Consider the following 18,990-nt stretch of genomic DNA (forward strand, 5'->3'; position numbering starts at 1 on the left):
ATCTGGTTTCCACCTGCTTTGACACATAGGACAGGTGAGGCAGGTAAGGGTGAGTACTTTCAGGTGATTCTGATAGAAAATTAGATGCACACTATGGAGCAATGTATTAAATGTATACACACCAACAAAGATGACCTTTTAACACAGTGATGGCGAATCTTTTGAGCTCGGAGTGTCAGCATTTTGAAAAACCCTAACTTAACTCTGGTGCCATGTCACATATAGAAATTTTTTGATATTTGAAACTATAGTAAAACAAAGATTTATATTTTTGATATTTATTTTATATATTTAAATGCCATTTAACAAAGAAAAATCAACCAAAAAAATGAGTTCGCGTGTCACCTCTGACATGCATGTCATAGGTTCGCCGTCACTGTTTTAACATGTGGGGTTCATAACAATGTAAAAAAAGATAAGATATACAACAAAACGAATTTATCTAAATTAAAAATGTGTGCGTACCAAAAACATGCATTTTGAAAGGACATATTAGCAAAAACCCTGTTAAACCTATTAGAATGCTTGCCTGTGGTAGGAGGGGAAAAGGCATGAGCTATGGGAATCAAGTGGAATATTTAAATATTATTTAAAGCAACTGTGGGTTTGCATGGGCCAATGCTGATAATGTACCATGAAATGAGTGCCATGATGTCACCCCTCTGCATTTCAAAACTCATGAAACTTCAAAGGGGAGGAATCCAAGTTTGAGTCCAAGAAATCATCCTACATCAAAAGGAGGGAAGTATTCAGAAAGCTAGTGTCTGATGATACAGGGATAAACAAGAAACAAGAGCATGGAGGGTTAAGGATGTGAAGCTGTTTCTTGGCAGTCGGTATAGAACCTTGCTTTGTTTTTGGATTCTCTAATCTACTTCCTAAAGCTGATTCTACCTCTTGGAGGCTGGGCTCAGGAAGAGACAGTGATCGTTTGAACCAAGAACTGCTGGATTTAAATTCTGAACTCCATCACTTATTAGTTGTGAAGACGTGGGCATGGAACTCAATCCTTTTAAAACTTGAGCATCTTCACACGTAGAACAGCCGCCCTACTGTGTTGATGGGAGGAATAAATGGGTAAAATATTTAAGTGTCTAGCATAGGGCTAGGTACTTGGTAAGTGCACTAGTTCTTGTGCGCTTTGTCTTTTGCTGGCATTTGCAACTAAGCAATCGTGCAGCAAACACTGAATGAGACGCTACTTTGGTTAATGCACTGTATTTACAACAATGGAGAAAACACACCTATGTTTTCAAAATGATTGTAGTCCAGTGGAGAAAACAGTGAAACCAAACATGATAAGTTGAGAAATGCAATGAAGGCATATACTGGGTGGTAGAGGAACACAGGAGGGGACTCCAAATCAGACAACATTTCTTGGAAGAGAAGATAATTGAGTACTGTCATGTAGATTTAGTAAGAGACAATTAGGACGCAAAGTTCCAGAAGAATCCTTTGGTGTGAAGAAAATTGCCAAACTCCAGTACATGGTCATTCCAAAGGTTAGAACTGGTAAATAAGTATTTTAGTTATTTCTCCATTTTAAGATTTTATTTTGTAATAAATTTATAGATTCTGATCATATATATATATATATATATATATATATATATATATATATATAGCATAATATACTAATTTGACCAGACATCCTTCTGGACATCCTTCAGGATGAAGCCAGGGCTGCAGCCATGGGATTGAGGCAGCCGGCTGCGACTGTGAGGGAGGGATCCAGGCAGCCGTGGCTGCGAAGGCCTACTCTTACATGAATTTCATGCATCGGGCCTCTAATATATATATATATCTCAACGCTGCCTACAGGGCTCCTCAAACTGACCCATTTGCACAGCACTTTTCTTTTATATGTTACTTTTTTCACTCTACTCTGCTAGGATATCCAGTTGTATAGTGTGGAGATAATCTTGTTTTCCATAAGTTTAAGAAGACTTCTTTTAGAGCTTTCAAATCTCTGGGAACTATTTTTCTAAACTCTGATTTAGTCCATATAGATTTGTTCAGTGTTTGTATTGCATACTGCTTTTGTTAAGTGAATATTATTTTAAACACACAGTTTTGCATAAATTTATATAATTCTTTTTTCCTTAAAAAGAAAAACTAAGAAAGGTGATGTTTGGACAGGACACTACATACCCAATGTGTGATAGTGATGTAAAAAATGTTTTTCCTTTACAACTTCTACTGAAATGGCAAGACTTTCCTGAAACAACACTTGGTGTTTGTTTTTAAAACAAACCCATGGGTTTACTTTGCAAAAACTCATGAATGTTTTTTTTATTCATTCCATATCCTTTTCAGGGTTGCTCCATGCCAAAGGAAATGTGATTAAGGCAGCTCAGGAAGAGTTTTGGTCGACAATAAGACACAATGGATATTTCTTGTGGGAGATTCAAAAGGGAGAACGGGGAAATCTGTATGGACCATCTTGGGTGGCGGTGGGAGGCAAGTTATAACTCTTAAACTCTCGCCAAATGATAACTCAGATTTTAAAAACTACCTCCACCCTCTGATTGATCACAATATCTTAAATTTAGCTGAAAGCTTCTCTAGAAGAAAATAATAAAACTAAGTCCTAAAAATTTTATAAAGCCCATGGCAATACTAGAGCCGTTATTGACAAAACACTTAAATAGATCTACGCCCTGTGTGTTCACTTCTGTGGTTCATAGTTTAATCTGTAGTTTCCTCTGGGAATTCTTCTCTTCTTGCCGTAGTATTGACAGAGTTTGAAATAAAATATGTTTATGATGAAGACAATAGAATAGATTTCTATTGGGATCTGCCCTCCATCCCCAGCTTGCTGAATGCAGCAGGACTTAGAACTTGCTTTCATGTCAATAGAAATGTCTGTTGTAGAGCTCTGTGGGCATAAAGTAGACACAGTGAGGAAAGAAGAGTGTTGGTTTCAAGAATGGGTATTTTATCTTCGAAAGTTTTAATGTGCATGAAAGACATAGGATAGATATCGCTTCCAAAATATATTCAAAACCATTGAAATCACATAGATTCACATTCTCTCCCTTCTCTTTGGAAACCTAACAACTAAGAGTTTTGAATTTTCCCACGTGGCCAATGTAAATATAAACAGAGAACCAAATCTGAGTAGCATTCTGCAGGTATCTATTTCAACAGCTCAGTTATGCGAATTTTAATAACCAAATGAAATACAATGAAAAAGGCAGTGAATGGAAAAGTGGAAGAGATTAGGTTGAAAAGTCGCTTTTGCAGTTTGAAGGTATTATTGTCCCTTGAATCCAGATGTGTAGGTGAAGGCAGATATTATTTGCAAATTTTTGTGGCTCTACAAGAAAATAAGTATTAATGTTGTTGGCTACATCAAGTAAAGAACATTAAGAATACCTCTCTGTGTTTATGTGTATTTGTTTCAGGCAAACTGTAAAGTTCGCACTATCTCTGGAATGTCCCGGTGGCCTGTCCAATGCCTGGCAAATTTTCTAAGAATGTTGAGTGATGTGCAGCTGGTGTAATTCAGTGGTTGAGCATCGACCTATGAACCAGGAGATCAAGGCTCCATTCCCGGTCAGGGCACACGCCTGGGTTGTGGGCTCGATCTCCAGTGTGGGGCATGCAAGGGGCAGTCGATCAATGATTCTCTCTTATCAACGATGTTTCTGTCTCTCCCTCTCCCTTCCTCTGAAATCAATAAAAATATATTATAAAATACAAGAATATTGGATGACATGTTTTGCCTTGACTTTGTATGTTCCAACATTTAGCTTTGGTTTTTGTGGTTGATAAGATTTCATTAGGTTTTAGTATTTGTGATATCAAACAGTGAATGACTAACGCAGTGTCATTTTTTTCACATTTAATTAATATGTTATCAATGATCATTTGTGAACATAGCTTTTCATCACATCCAATCAACTTCAGGAACATAGCTATATCATTGAACTTTATTTTTGGCATCTGAATATACATTATAGATGAATAGAACATACTAGATGTAAGTAGAAAATCCTCCTAAATATTTTGTGTGGAAAATACATCAGTTACAATGTATGGATATTATTTTAAAGTTAAAATACTTTACTAATTAAGTATCTATAATAATAAAAGCATAATATGCTAATTTGACTGGATGTCCCCCGGGGCTGCGAAGGAAGCCCGGGTCCTGGTGCCTGCCAGCGGCCGGAGGGAAGCCAGCCTGGGTCCCGATGCCAGAGGGAAGCCGGTGCTGGCAGCTGGGGGAAGGAAGGCCTACTCTTGCACAAATTTTGTGTATTGGGCCTCTAGTGGTAACATAATTTTATATTCATTTATGATCAAGAACTTCAAGTAATTAAAGTAAGAAACTAGTATTCATAACATTAAACTAAAATATTTTTGAATTTTAGTTATTTACTTATAATTAGCATATTAATTAGGACACGAGTCTTTCAAGAAAAAAAAAATCTCACTTGTCCCTTTCATATCTTGTGAAAATGAATTATGAGCAGAATGTCTAACCAAAAACATATTTAGTTCTCATTAATTAAACCTCAAAACAGTAGACTCTATACAAATTATTTAATAAGATAATTCCTTCTAGTTCTGAATCTATGGAGGCTAAGTATTTAATCAAGAGCTTGTCAAAATTATTGCTTTATGTTACTGATCAGATTTTCAGCAATGAACATAAAATATTTCTGATATTTGCCTAAAATGTGGATCTCAGCTACAAAGTTCTACAAGAAAACATAAGAGAAAAAATCTTCCAGGATTATATTGTTCTTTGTATAAGAACATTAGTAATGTTATTCAAATTATTATGTTTATACCTTATATATGGGACATGGAGAAGTGACCAGGGTTTTTTGCTGTAAAAAAAAAAGTTCAACAGCACAATGAAATAGTGATGAATTCCACAGTTCTTCCTCACTCATTTCTTGGGGATTACTGAGTTTTAAACAGCTGACATTACACTGAGCCTATTGAAAATAGAGTTCCAGAATGGTAAAGCTTTATAGAAAGTATCATGAAGTTGTCACTGACAATGTGACAAGCATGGAGATATTTTGTGTTCACACTCATCAGTTATACATTCACAGGGTAATTACAACATACCATAATATAACCAGATAACTGGCCTTAAGCCAAAGACAAGCTATATGACATACAGGAGATGTTCAAATACTTTTCAAAAACTTTTTAAGATGCAGTAAACTATAGAGTTAATGAAATCATTACTTACTTGTCATAGCCTGGGGAAACTGGAAGATATTTTTTAATCTCCAAGATCCTTAAAATATTTTAATATATAATTTCCAAACATCCAAAACATTTTAATATACAATTCCAAAATGATAACTTTTTAAGTTGATGACAAATTTAAGAAATTCCATTACGATAAAAAAATTGTAATGATAGATTTTCTTTTTTTTGCAATAAACTCTACATTCACCAGTCTTTCTTTGCTCTTTAAAAATCACAATTCTAGACTGAGTTCCCAATCACTATCCTTTGACATCACCTTGAAAACGGCTCTATATTATGCACATCTCCTCTGCCTCTGTTAACATCAGGAACAGGCAGTGGACTGTGGAATCTATTTTTTGTCAGACAAGCTTCTCATTTGCTCTGCTTGTCACAGCAGGTTATCTTGGACTTCTTTTTGCTGACTCTGCCTGTTTCTTCTTGTTCTGCATAATACACGTGAAATATGTCCCAGACATTTCAGCAGTTACAGAATTTGAATCACAAAGCAACATGGAAAAGTATGTTCATATCCTATCGCTTTGACCTGACCTTGCAAATTGGTTCCCTGCCTCTAAGTGTCCACCTTCTTTCCTACAACCTCTTTTCTTTGCTCATGTAATGCCCTGGCTGGCTATGAACTTTGTGTGTGTTTTTTTTTTTTTTTTTAAATCTTCACCCAAGGATATGTTTGTTGATTTTAGAGGAAGAAGAAGAAGAAGAAGAAGAAGAAGAAGAAGAAGAAGAAGAAGAAGAAGAAGAAGAAGAAGAAGAAGAAGAAAAAAAAAAAAAAAAAAAAAAAAAAAGGAGAGAGAGAGAGAGAGAGAGAGAGAGAGAGAGAGAGAGAGACATTGATGTGAGAGAGAAACATTGATTGGCTGCCTCCCGAATGAGCCCTGACCGGGGATTAAACCCACAACCCAGGTATGTGCCTGATGGGGAATCCAACCTGCAACCTTTTCAGTGTACCAGATGATGTCCCAACCAACTGAGCCACCCAGCCAGGGCAGCTCTGAAGTTCTGATTGTGAATGCCTCAAATGTTCTTTAAGGCCTTTCTTAAGCTGTATTTTCTGAAAGGACATTCCAGATTATTTCCATGTGAATTAGTTTTTTTCTTTCTTGGTTCTATCATTGCAATTTGTACCACAAATATAAGCACTTAACTCTTTCTTTGGATTATAATTACTTGTGTAACCACACATTCCAAAGCTACAGAGAAAAAGTAGGTATGGTTTCATGGTACAAGACTTCAGAAAGGAAGAATGAATCTTGTCTACTTTCACAAATGGTTTTGTATGTCCAGAAAGGACCTAGAGAAGCAAAAATGATAGCACAAAGTCAAGAATGCAGAGTAGGGGTCAGTAAGCTTTTTCTCTAAAGAACCAGATAGTAAATATTTTTGTCTTTGCAGTTCAAATGGTCTCTGGTGTAACAAATTCTACCACTGTAGTGTGAAAGCAGCTATGGATGATATATAAATGAAAGGGTGTGGCTGTGTTTTGATAAAACTTTAGTTTATATGGAGGAGTTGGTGGGCAGGATTTAACCTATGGGCCTAGTTTTCCTGACTGTTGGGCTAGAAGATCTTCCTAAAAAGGATAAGAAAGCTGCCCTAACTGATGTGGCTCAGTGGCTAGAGCGTCAGCCTGTAGACTGAAGGGGCCCGGGTTTGATTACAGTCAAGGGCACATGTCTGGGTTGTGGGCTCGATCTCAGGTTGGGGACGTACAAGAGGCAGCCAATAAATTCTTTCTCATCATTGTTGTTTCTCTCTCTCTCTTCCTCTCCTTTCCTCTCTGAAATAAATAAAAATATACTTTTAAAAAAGGACAAGAAAGCTTCTGTTTACTTTGCCATAAGAATGATTCTCATGTTGGTAATGTATTCTCATGTTGGTATAACCAGTATTTAATCTTTCTTGGATATCCTGACCAATTTCCAATTTCATGCTAGATAATCCATTTTATGTCCTATAGGCACTTCATATTCACCATGCCTAAATTTAAACAATTCTGTTTTTACTTAGAAGTAAATGATTGTATAATCAATGATTGTATAATTTTACTAGTAATTTAACTCCTGAGTCTGTGTACTTCTTTATTACTTATACTTAGTAACTACCCGAGTACTCTCGATTCTATCCATTAACAATTGTTGGGAGAGAATTCTTCACCGGTCTCTCCTTGCTGAACTTGCCAGCAGAGGCATTCACAGTTTTTTTAAGACCATTTTTTTCCAGGAGGCAGGGATAGCAAACAGCCTTACAAGATAGAGAAAGGGTCTTTTCTCTAAAGCAGATGACAGGTTTCTTTGTTGTCAAGTATAATAATGATAATGCACCTCCCCTGGGCAAAGGTTGAGCAGGCTTCCTTGCAGCCCATTATAAAAAATTGGAGATTTCTAAAATCAATTTTGGGGCCATGACTGATTCAAGTATGGGTGATTCATCCTGAGGTAAAATTCTTCTCCAGCTGTGAATCAGTGAAATGACACAAGTTATGTGCTGATAAAATACAATAGTGTGGCAGGTATAGGATATTTTTATTGAAAAGGGGAGAAATTGGAAAGAAGAATTTAGGCATGGATCCCAAACAGGTTCTTTAGATTTTAGTGGTTGACATACTCCTTTTTGGCTCAATGCTCTCCTTCAGGCCCGTCGATGAGGTGGTCTCAGTGTCTGAGCCAACTGGGGTGACAGTCCTATCCCTCTGAAACTGAAAAAGAGACAGCCCCGTCCTGTGGTCCTGTGCCCTTTGCACCCATGGTGGCAACCCCGCTGATGTCTGCTTTGCCTTCAGGGTTATTCTTCCATTATATTGAAGGACATTGATTATTTGCAGCCATCTGGCTCTATGGTCCTATTCCACACCTTGATATTTTGCTTAGAAATCTCAACTAAATATCCAATTTAATTGCTTACAAATTCTACTTTCTACAAAGCACTAGAACACAATTCAGTCAAGTTATTTATAACAAAGCATAACTTTGTGTTTGTTTGTTAACCCTCACCTGAGGATATTTTCCATTGAATTTTAGAGAAAGTGGAAGGGAAGGGGAGAAACAGAGAGAGAGAAAAACATTGATGTGAGAGAGACACATCAATTGGTTGCCTCTTGTACATACCCTGACCAGGGCTGGTGATCAAACCTGCAACCAAGATACCTGCCCTTAACTGGAATCAAACCTGGGACCCTTTAGTCTGAGGGCCAATGCTCTATCCACTGAGCTAAACCAGTGAGGGCCAAAGAATACTTTTTTATCAGGGTCCAATAACATGTTCCTCATTTCCATTTGATGCTTCACAAGAGCTATTTCTTCAAAGCAATCTTGCCTTTTTCTGATATGCACCTCCAAACTCTTTCAGCCTTGACCCATTACTGCCTTCCAAAGCTATTTCTACATTTTTAGATATTTATTCTTACAGTAATACCCCTATTCTCAGTACCAAAATCTGTATTAGTTTGCTAGGGATGCCATAACAAAATATCACAGACTGAATACATCCATAACACTTAGTTATTGATCCTCAATGAATACACTCATTTCACAGAACAGAGTCATTGAGGCAGTTTGGTATCTATATATATAAAAGCCTAAGCAACTGTTACAGCAGAGCAACCAGAATGACTGGAATGACTGGTTAACTAGAATGCACACTGAGCAGGTAAGCAGTTGAGCAGTTGGAACAAGCAGGCAGGTAGGTGAGCAGTTAGGGGCAAGGAGGCAGGCAGGCAGGTGAGAGGTTAGGGGCAAGCAGGCAGGCAGGCAAGTGGTTAGGGGTGAGCAGGCAGGTGAGCAGTTAGGGGCAAGCAGTCCCGGATTGCAAGAGAGATGTCCGACTGGAGAGATTGGGCCTAAACTGTCAGTCGGACATCCCCCAAGGGGTTCTGGAATGTGAGAGGGCACAGGCTGGGCTGAGGGACTCCCTGCCCTCACATGAATTTTGTGCACCAGGCCTCTAGTTACTACATAAAAACACCAACCAACCCCTGCAGTTAATCACTTTTGTTGTTGAAAAGGGAGAAAAAGCCTATGGCCTCATCAAGTGTAGTTTTCATTTTTGCCCCTGTGTTTGGATAATAGTACTAATGATTATCTTTAACATAAAAGACAATGATGTAGATAGTACTTGCATTTCTTAACTAATTTTTTTATATTATTCTATAAATCATTAATTTTATTTCCCAATGTAAGATCAGACCTTAAAGTATTTGAAAGCTATGTTGCTTGTTGTTTTATAATTAGAGAACAGCATTTATTTTCTTAATGTCATTAAATTTTTCTCCTTAACTTTACACACTAATTCATTTATCTCCTTTTTCCAATTTTTCTTCCTGCTATTAAAGCTTATCAGAGAAAATTAACCACAGGTTGAATGTATTCACTAATACATTATTCTATTTAATTTTAGCCAACCTCTTCACACTTGTTCAGTAATCTTCCTGTCATTAGGAATTACAAATTTTTATATTCCATGCATAATACATTTCTGGCCTCTGTATCTACTTAACTTCTATTATGTTGTTCACTATTCAAACAATAAGGTTATCTAGTGGTATTTCCAATCTTATTTCCAATTTTATTGATATAAAAAGTTTTTTTCTGTGAGAAATTCCTCTGTTCTACATCATAAACCCTGTGTCTTCACTTGCTTCTCATTTTCCTTAAATTCTTAGAGGAAGATATATGAGCATTTTTTTGTGTGTGTGCTGGTTTTTAAAAAAATGTTGGAAACCTGTTCCTTCATATATTCAATTCACTTTTTGTGTGTATAATGGTCAATCTCAGCCTTCTAGAAATTTCTACTTGGATATGATCAAGCTCAATCTCTGTGTATTTCTGTGTCTATCCAGCTATCTAATGTCTGTCTATAATGTGCATATTCACAATGCTGATATTTCTTATGGTGCAATTTAATCAGAATATAAAATATTTCTTCTGTTCAGAGCTAAATATTCTAAAATGCTGATCTAGTGCTTTGAATTCATTCTCATTTAACTTTAAGCAAGACTTGGGAATGGCAGCAATCAAATCATAAGCCCAAAATATATTACCTTGGAATAAAATCTTTGAACCATCTACTTGGGATGACTGACAAAGGTAAACTGTCCAAAGGTGTTGACAGTTCCATTGTTACTAGACATGGGTTAATGCAGTGTCCCCTTGTGATTTCACTTTTTCAAAATATCCTAAGTAGAGTGTGCCTTACTGGGACCATACTGAGAATTAGATTTGCCATATTTGGTCTTGACTAATACAGTAATTGGTTCAGGAAATAGCTTTAGGAAACAGGTCCTCAGAATGAAATTCTAGAATAGAATCACTTATATATGCAAAGGATACAGGAATAATAACTCCTTGCTAAAGGGGATAAGGCCTGGCTAATCCATGGCATAGAGTGCCATTACAATTAATCAAATCAAGTCATTAGAGGAAGCACAGATGGAGGGAGATCAAGTGGCTGTGGTGCTTTGTAGTTATGGCAACAACAGTGATTATCCGATGGTTTGATTCCCTGGATTCAGTTTATAGCCTTAGAGATGTACATATAAGAAAAGCAAAAATATCAGGTATGAACAGACAATTATGAATACCTGTGGCTATCCAGAAGACCTGTTGGCTGTTTTGAAAAAATCCTTCATGAATTTACAAGGAATGTAAAAACTGAAGACCAACAGGGTTTGATTGTAAACATTAATTTAATATGCAAACTTGCTAATTATCTCACAGTAAGATAAGGGCCATGGTGGGGAAGGAATAGAACCCTTATGTATGAAATAGGAATATTTACAAGGTAGGGACAAAAACGTACGTATCTGTTTTGCCTCAAGGCTGTGTCAAATCTGCTCTTCTACATGAAACAGTCTTGGGCAGTGCTTCTCAAATTTAAATGTACATATGAATCACCTGGGAATCCTATTGAAATGCAGGTTAAGATTCAGTCTGGGGAATAAGCTGGGTGTGGTCTGAAAATTATCCTAATCTTTTACATCTAAGACATTATGCTAATTGAAAATGGTGAACAGGTAGTAACAGGCACCATAAATGTCCTAGTCAGGCATATGTGTGCTAGAGAATGGAAGTGAAATGTTGAAAAAGTTCAGTGGTATGCCAAATCAGTGAAATTTTTTGGTGTCTAGGTAAGATACCCCTTCTAAACTCTGAGACTAGTTATTCTACCTAACTCAATGAAAGAGACACAGTTTGGCGGGCCTCTTTGGATGTTGGAGGCAGTATATACTACATCATCAGCCTTCTCCAACCCATTGAATTATCCAGACTTGTAAAGGTGCTACTATTGATTTGGGTCTTGAATACCAAAGAGCTCTGCAACAGGCTGGTTTGGTTCAAGCCATCTTACCATTTGGGTCTAATAACCTAACACACCCAGTGATTTCCTTTTGAAGTATTTGTGGCAGACACAGTGCTGTGTGAAATTCTTCCAAACTCAAATAAGAAATCACAGCTCAGGCATCTGCAGAGTAGGAGTGATGCAATGCTCTCCCTATTCTTTTAACTATTTCCATTTGAAAAGTTTCCAGCTTGCTATTGAATTCTGGTAGAAAGTAGATGCTTGGCCTTGTAACATCTTGTGATTATGTGAATCAAACTTTCCAAGATGGAATGTATGGTATATCAGATCAATCCATTATAAAATTAGATAAGCACAGCAGCATTACTTTATAAAAGAGAGATGGTATAGAGCAGACTGAGCGCAAATCTCACTGCTCTGGGAGACTCATTAACATGGTACCTGTTTTACTGCTTTGCCACCACGAAGACGGAAAAAAAAATGAACCTAGTTTTCTGGTAGATCTGACTGCTATGCCAACATGAGATAGAAGTAGACAGTAGCTTTTAAAGTGATCTTGAAAGACAGTGGTTGTAGTTGATGTCATGGTGTACTGTCCTGAGTCTGTCCTCTCAGACTGACGTGCTCATTTCTCCTGAGTTGGGAGTCTTGGCAACCAACTGTTCTCAACTGAGTTCTTGTCCAAGACTCTCTTAGCTGAAGAGAGTCTATCCACTTAAAGTCAGGCCTCCTTCCTGGGGACAGCCCTATATAAGAATTAGTCATGCAGAGTTATCAAGGCCTGACGCTATGCCACAGTTCAGAACAGCTTTGAAGAATAATTCCAACTCCAAAGTAAGCCATAGAATCAGTAGGTCTTTGTCCTGACTACATTACTGTTCAAATTCTCTCTATTTCTTCACTTCATAGCTGTTGATCTTGAGCATGTCAAAATGAACTTCCTGCAAATCAATCACCATCTGTTTCCAAGAATCTGTGACAGTAGGTGTCAAGAGTGGTCTGAGCTGAGTGAGGTGCTAGCAGAATGTAAGGGGAACATGGAATAAGTTGTAAAGTAGACAACTTTGTTGACTGACTAAAGCCTTTTAATCAGCAAAAGAAGCAGAGGGTTGCAGCTATTTTACAGTTAAAATACCCCTCTAAATATCTCTTTAAATTTTTAAGTGAAGAACATGAGTGGCAGCCCTGGCTGGTGTGGCTTAGTTGGTTGGGTGTTGTCCCACGCACCAAAAGATTTCTGGTTCGATTCTTAGTCAAGGTGGGCTTGATCTCAGGTAGGGGCCATGAAAGAGGCAGCTGATTGATGATTTGCTCTCACATTAATGTTTCTCTCTCTCTCTTTTCTCTAGAAATCAATAAAAAAATATTGAAAAAAAGAATCTGAATGGCAGGTGCTATCCAGTTTCAGGTAGGAGGATGACCAAATTAATATCACCACAATTATATGGTACCTGATGTTATTTGTATGTCTCCTGTGTGGGGATAAAATTCCAAGTGGTGAAGGTTGAGACTATTCTAAGGGGAGGATGTAGTGCACCAGGTAACTTTTCTCCCTACTTGATCTACTCTCCATCCTTCTCTACCCTAATCTATGTCCCAAGAGGCTAAGCTGTCTAGCTTATATCAATGAACACTTACTAAATTTTTCTTTCTTAAAAAATTGTAATGCTGGTCTATGATAGAGAATCCTCAAAATAACAAAGTTGAGACTATACCTTGATCTATAATGGCCAGAATTAGTCTCTATTAATAGTAGTTTGGGAATTATTTATGTGTATTTTCTTCTTCACAGTCATGCAAAAATTCTCATTTTCTTATATTAATTGTCTTATATTTCATTTATTTATGCATTCATTGGTTGATTCTTGTATATGCCCAGACAGGGGATCAAACCTGCAACTTTGGTATATCAGGATGATACTCTAACCAACGGAGCTGCTCGGCCAGGACTGGAATACCACTCATGTTATATATGTCAAATTTCTATTGATATGTAAGAGCATTTTCTCTAAAACTTTAATCATTTAAAAGTGAAATAGCCAAACTTACATACATTTATTTTTATAACTTTTATAAAAATATTAATAACTTTCAACAAGTTAATATCAAATAATTTTGAATTATGCTAATTCAATGTTATCTTTTTCACCAAAGACCAAAATTTGCTTTGGTTTGAGCCTCTTTGACTGTTTTGCTTATCTTTTCAAGTTCATTTTTCATTTTGGATATTTTTATCAGTATACAGTTAGCGTTCCTATTATGCTTCCAAGAATTCTGTAAAATTGATATCTTTCTTCAAGATACTACATCTTCTGGGCAGATGCAGAAAATATCACATCTAGTCTTCAAATTCTTTCAAAGTATTTCATCACTCCTTTGGGTCTGGCTGAGGTCTCCTGATAACAAATTCAAACTATGTGCTGCACTTGGAATGAGATGTTTCAGGATCATCCGCCAAAATTCTAACTTGTTAGCCTCCTTAATCAGTCATTCTAATGACATCATGATAGCTTTGTCCTCGATAATCTTTTTATCCAACACTTAAAAAAACTGCCTGTTTTTTTTCAGTTAAGTCAAAACATGTACTTTTAAAAATAATAAGTGAAATATTCATTACTTTCAACTCCCCTGTTTTGTGCCCCTGATAATTCAATATGTGCAGTCAATGTCATTTTCAGGTTAGGTTTTTTTTCCACCCACGGTGCATTCTGGTTGAACTGGTAAATAATATTTGCTTCTTAATTTTGTGTAAAATTTCTTTCTCACTCTATTGTCTATTAAGTGAATCTGACTTTGGCTTCTTCATCCTAAGTAGTGATAATTGTTTATTATAAATATATCATAGATTTGGCCATTTTTGAAATCAAATTTGAAATGATTTTTACTGAACTAGAAAATTTCATTTATTTTCTGGGATCACTGTGCTGTTTGTGCTTTGAAAAGCATTATTATGATCAGCTAATTATGGGCCAAATAACATTCTTTTTTTAATTTTTTAAAATTTAGGTATGGTTGGTATACAATATTATATTAGTTATATTATTTCCAGGTGTATAATATAGTGATTTGACATTTTTATACCTTACCCCTTCTGATTCTAGTAATCATTTGTTACTGTGCAAACTTACGACAATATTATTGACTATATTCTCATTCCTTTTTTTTTAAATTCCTCCACTTTAGTGACCATCCCTTTGGTCTCTGTTTCTATGAGTCTGTTTTGTTTGTTTGTTTGTATATGTGTGTTTCTTTAGGTTCCACATATAAGTGAAACCATACGGTATATGTCTTTCTCTGCCTGACAATTTCACTCTTCGTAATACTTTCTAGATGCATCTATATTGTCATAAATAGCAAGATTTCATTCTTTTTTATTGCTGCATAATGTTTCATTGCATATGTATATCTACACCACATCTTTATCCATTTATCTGACGATAGACACTTAGGTTGCTTTCATATCTTGACTATTGTAAAAAATGCTGCAGTAAACATCGGGGTAACATATCCTCTCAAATTAGTGTCAAATAACATTTTTCAAGAATACCATATTTTGTGTATTTGTTTATATCTAATACTACTGATAATTTGCTATTTATCCAGCCCCTTTTATTTCAGATCTAATAATTGAAAGTGTGCTTTTTTAAAAATGTAAATGAAGTTTCATATTCTTTTAATTGAAAACCAAAGTATTTCAAATAGCAAATTTGACAAAGCTGTTCTTAAAAATTGGTTTTGAAACATGCAACAATCTGATATATAACATTCAACTTTCTTAATTTGAAATAATTTTGATATCTAATAAATTATTAAATTTTCTACTATGGTCATCCAATGGAAAAATCTCAAAATTTAATTTGAGTCAGATTGTGTTTAGCTAGAAACATTCTCATACCATGAGAGGAATGCAGCAGCCATTTTCCAGAATCATCCTATATAATAAAAGCCTAATATTCTAAGTGTCCAATCATTCGTTTGACCCTTCGACCAGTTGCTATGATGCGCACTGATCACCAAGAGGCAGACACTCCGACTGGTGGGTTAGCTTGCTGCTAGAGTCTGGTCTATCGGGACTGGGCGAGACGGGCTGGGCACGCCCTGTAGCTAGCCAACCTCCTGCAGTCCCTAAAATATTTCTTCTAATTAATTTCCTTTCAATGTGTACAAATCCATGCATTGGGCCTCTAGTAATTTAATAAACATAATAAAACCAGAGGTTTTATTTTTCTTTTCTCAATTTCTTTTGTTATAAATTTAATTTTTGTTATCTTCTAAATAGCAGCCAGAGTTACATTTGTTGCAAATCTGATATGAAAATACTCTTTATTAATTTCATTGTTTTGATCAGTAATAAAATCTTTACTAAATAGTTAGAAGTTGCAGGGATTTCATTTTACCTGCTCCAGTTGTAAATCTGATGAGAGTTAGATTGCTCATTCTCATTGTTTCAATCAGTAGTTACATTTTTAAAATAAAATGTTTAAAATGTTCTGTTTATAAGTTTTATGTAAGTCATGCTCTGCAGAAGTCAGCCCCCTTTATTTCCTGTTTTTAAAAGTGTAAGCAATCCTCCCCTTTGAAGATTTTCTTTCTTTATCTTTTCAGACTTTTATCTTTTTTGAGCCCTGCTTCTCTATGTTATATTTCTATCAAGTTATCAACTTATATTACTTCTCAATATCAAAGAGATTAAAAATTAAATGCAATTCTGTGCACAATTTATAAAATCTGAGCATATTTTAATAAAAATATTAAACACATAAGTGAAAAATCAAAATTATGTTTATGTATTAAATATTTTTTCTTTTAAAATTAAAAAAATCTGTTATACTTAAAGAAAACATGTAATTAACTAGAGGCCCAATGCACGAAATTTGTGCAAGAGTAGGCCTTCCTTCCCCCGGCTGCCGACACTGGCTTCCCTCTGACCCCCGGGACCTGGGCTTCCCTTGCGGCCCTGGCTTTGTCCAGAAGGTCGTTCAGAAGGATGTCCTGTCTAATTAGCATATTACCCTTTTATTATTATAGACTAGAGGCCTGGTGCACAAAAATTTGTGCACTCGGGGGGGAGGTCCCTCAGCCCGGCCTATGCCCTCTTGCAATCTGGGACCCCTCAGAGGATGTCCACCTGCTGGTTTAGGCCTACTCCCTGGGAGGTTGGGCGCAAGCTGGCAGTCAGACATCCCTCTGGCAGCCCGGCAGCCCTTGGGAGATGTTCACTTGCCAGCGGGGAGCAGGCCAAAGCTGCAGTCGGACATCCTTAGCGCTGCTGAGGAGGCAGGAGAGGCTCCCACCACCACCGCTGTACTGGCAGCCATCAGCCTGGCTTGGAGCGCACTGACCACCAGGGGACAGCTCCTGCATTGAGTGTCTGCCCCTGGTGGTCAGTGTGTGTCATAGTGACCAGTCATTCCCAGTCATTCTGCTGTTAGGGTCAGTTTGCATATTACCCTTTTATTATATAGGAGGCCTGGTGCATGGGTGGGGGTTGGCTGGTTTGCCCTGAAGTGTGCCCCGGATCAGGGTGGGGGTCCTGCTGGGGTGCCTGGCCTGCCTGGGTGAGGGGCTAATGGCTGTTTTCAGGCTGGTCATACCCCCTTCAATGTGGGGGTCCCCATCGGTGTGCCTGGCCAGCCTGGTTGAGGGGTGGATGACTGTTTGCAGGCTGGTCAAGCCCCCCCCAGTGGGGACTCTCACCCCATGGAGGTTTGGCCAGCCTGGCTGAGGGGCTGAGGGCTATTTTCAGGCTGGCCAAGCCCCCCAGCAACGGAAGCTCCCAGTCTCTCCATTTTTTTTTCTTTTTTTTCCTGGTATTTATTTACTTTCTATAATTGAAACTTTATAGCCTTGAGAGGAGCTCAGAGCCGGCCAGCGTGGGCAAGAGGGAAGCCTCCTTCTTGCTCTAGCTCCATGGCCATGGCCGGCTGAAAGCAGGTATCTGTGGTTTAGTTACCTTCTATAATTGAAACTTTGTTGCTTTGAGTGGAGCTCAGAGCTGCCTACAGCAGGTGGGAAGCTTGGCTTCCTCCATCATTGGGACAACCAAGCCTCCTGCTTGTTCCAGCTCTGTGGCTGCCGGCCGCCATCTTGGTTGGGTTAATTTGCATATAGTCGCTCTGATTGGCTGGTGGGTGTGGCTTAAGCCATAGCGAAGGTATGGCCAATTTGCATGTTTGATTTTATTAGTGTAGACTAGAGGCCCATTGCACGAAGAGATTCGTGCAATAGGCCTTCCCTTCTGCTGGCTGCCGGCACCGGTTTTCCTCTGGTACCTGGGACCCAGCCCTTCGCTCCGGCTGGAGCCTTCAGTCTTCACTGCTCCTGCTGGAGCCTTCAGTCTTCACTCCACCACTTCGCCCCTACGTATGCAAATTAACCACCATCTTTGTTGGGTTAATTTGCATACTCTCCTGATTGGCTGGTGAGCGTAGTGGAGAGATGGTCAATTTACATGTTTGTCTATTATTAGGTAAGATAAGCATGAACATTTTAAGGAAAAATTTTGATTGTGTTTTTTTTGAAAATTGAAATAAACCCTATGTTTTTAAATGCAAAACTTTATAAAAATGCAACTATTAGCCAGACCAGTGGTTGAGCATCAACCTATGAACCAGGAGGTCATAGTTCAATTCCTGCACCCTCTCACAGTCTGGGAGCCCTTGAAGGATATCCTTAGCACTGCTGCAGAGGTGAGAGAGGCTTCCGCCACTGCCTCTGCACTCACCAGCTGTAACCCTGGCTTCTGGCTGAGCGGTGTTCCTCCTGTGAGAGTGCACTGACCACCAGGAGGCAGCTCCTGCATTGAGCAACTGCATTGGTGGTCAGTGTGCTTCATAGCAACTGGTTGTTCCACTGTTTGGTCGATTTGCTTATTAGTCTTTATTATAAAGGATTGGCTTTATATGTAACTAAAATGTGTTTGAAATGAAAACATGGTGAGATGTTTTAATTTATGCTATACAGAACAACCACTTAGTCTCTACCCTACTTACCATATCTTATATCTATGGTGAAATAAACTCTCAGGTACAATTTAATTTCTAGTTTGTGGAGCCATAGTTTTTTGAAATTTAGTAAAACAATTATAATTAAAATGGGTTGTGCATAAACTAAATATAAATGAATGAATAATCCTTTCCCACTTCCTTTTAGTACTGTGAATTTCCACCTTCCCTTTGTTATCTATCTACAACAATAAAAGTATAGTATGCTAATTAGACTGGAGAGCTGAATGACCTTCCAGATGTCATTCTGGACATCCTTCTGGACAAAGCTGTGGTGGCAGGGGCCGAGGCAGAGGTGGTTAGGGGCAATCAGGCAGACAGGCAGAGGTGTTAGGAGCAATCAGGCAGGCAGGTAGGCCAGTGGTTAGGAGCCAGCAGTCCCAGATTGTGAAAGGATGCAGGCCGGGCTGAGGAATGCCCCCCCACCCCCCATGCATGAATTTCGTGTACCAGGCCT

The sequence above is a fragment of the Myotis nattereri genome (assembly GCF_964212035.1).
Source record: "Myotis nattereri genome assembly, chromosome: 3".
In the NCBI taxonomy this organism is placed as follows: Eukaryota; Metazoa; Chordata; class Mammalia; order Chiroptera; family Vespertilionidae; genus Myotis; species Myotis nattereri.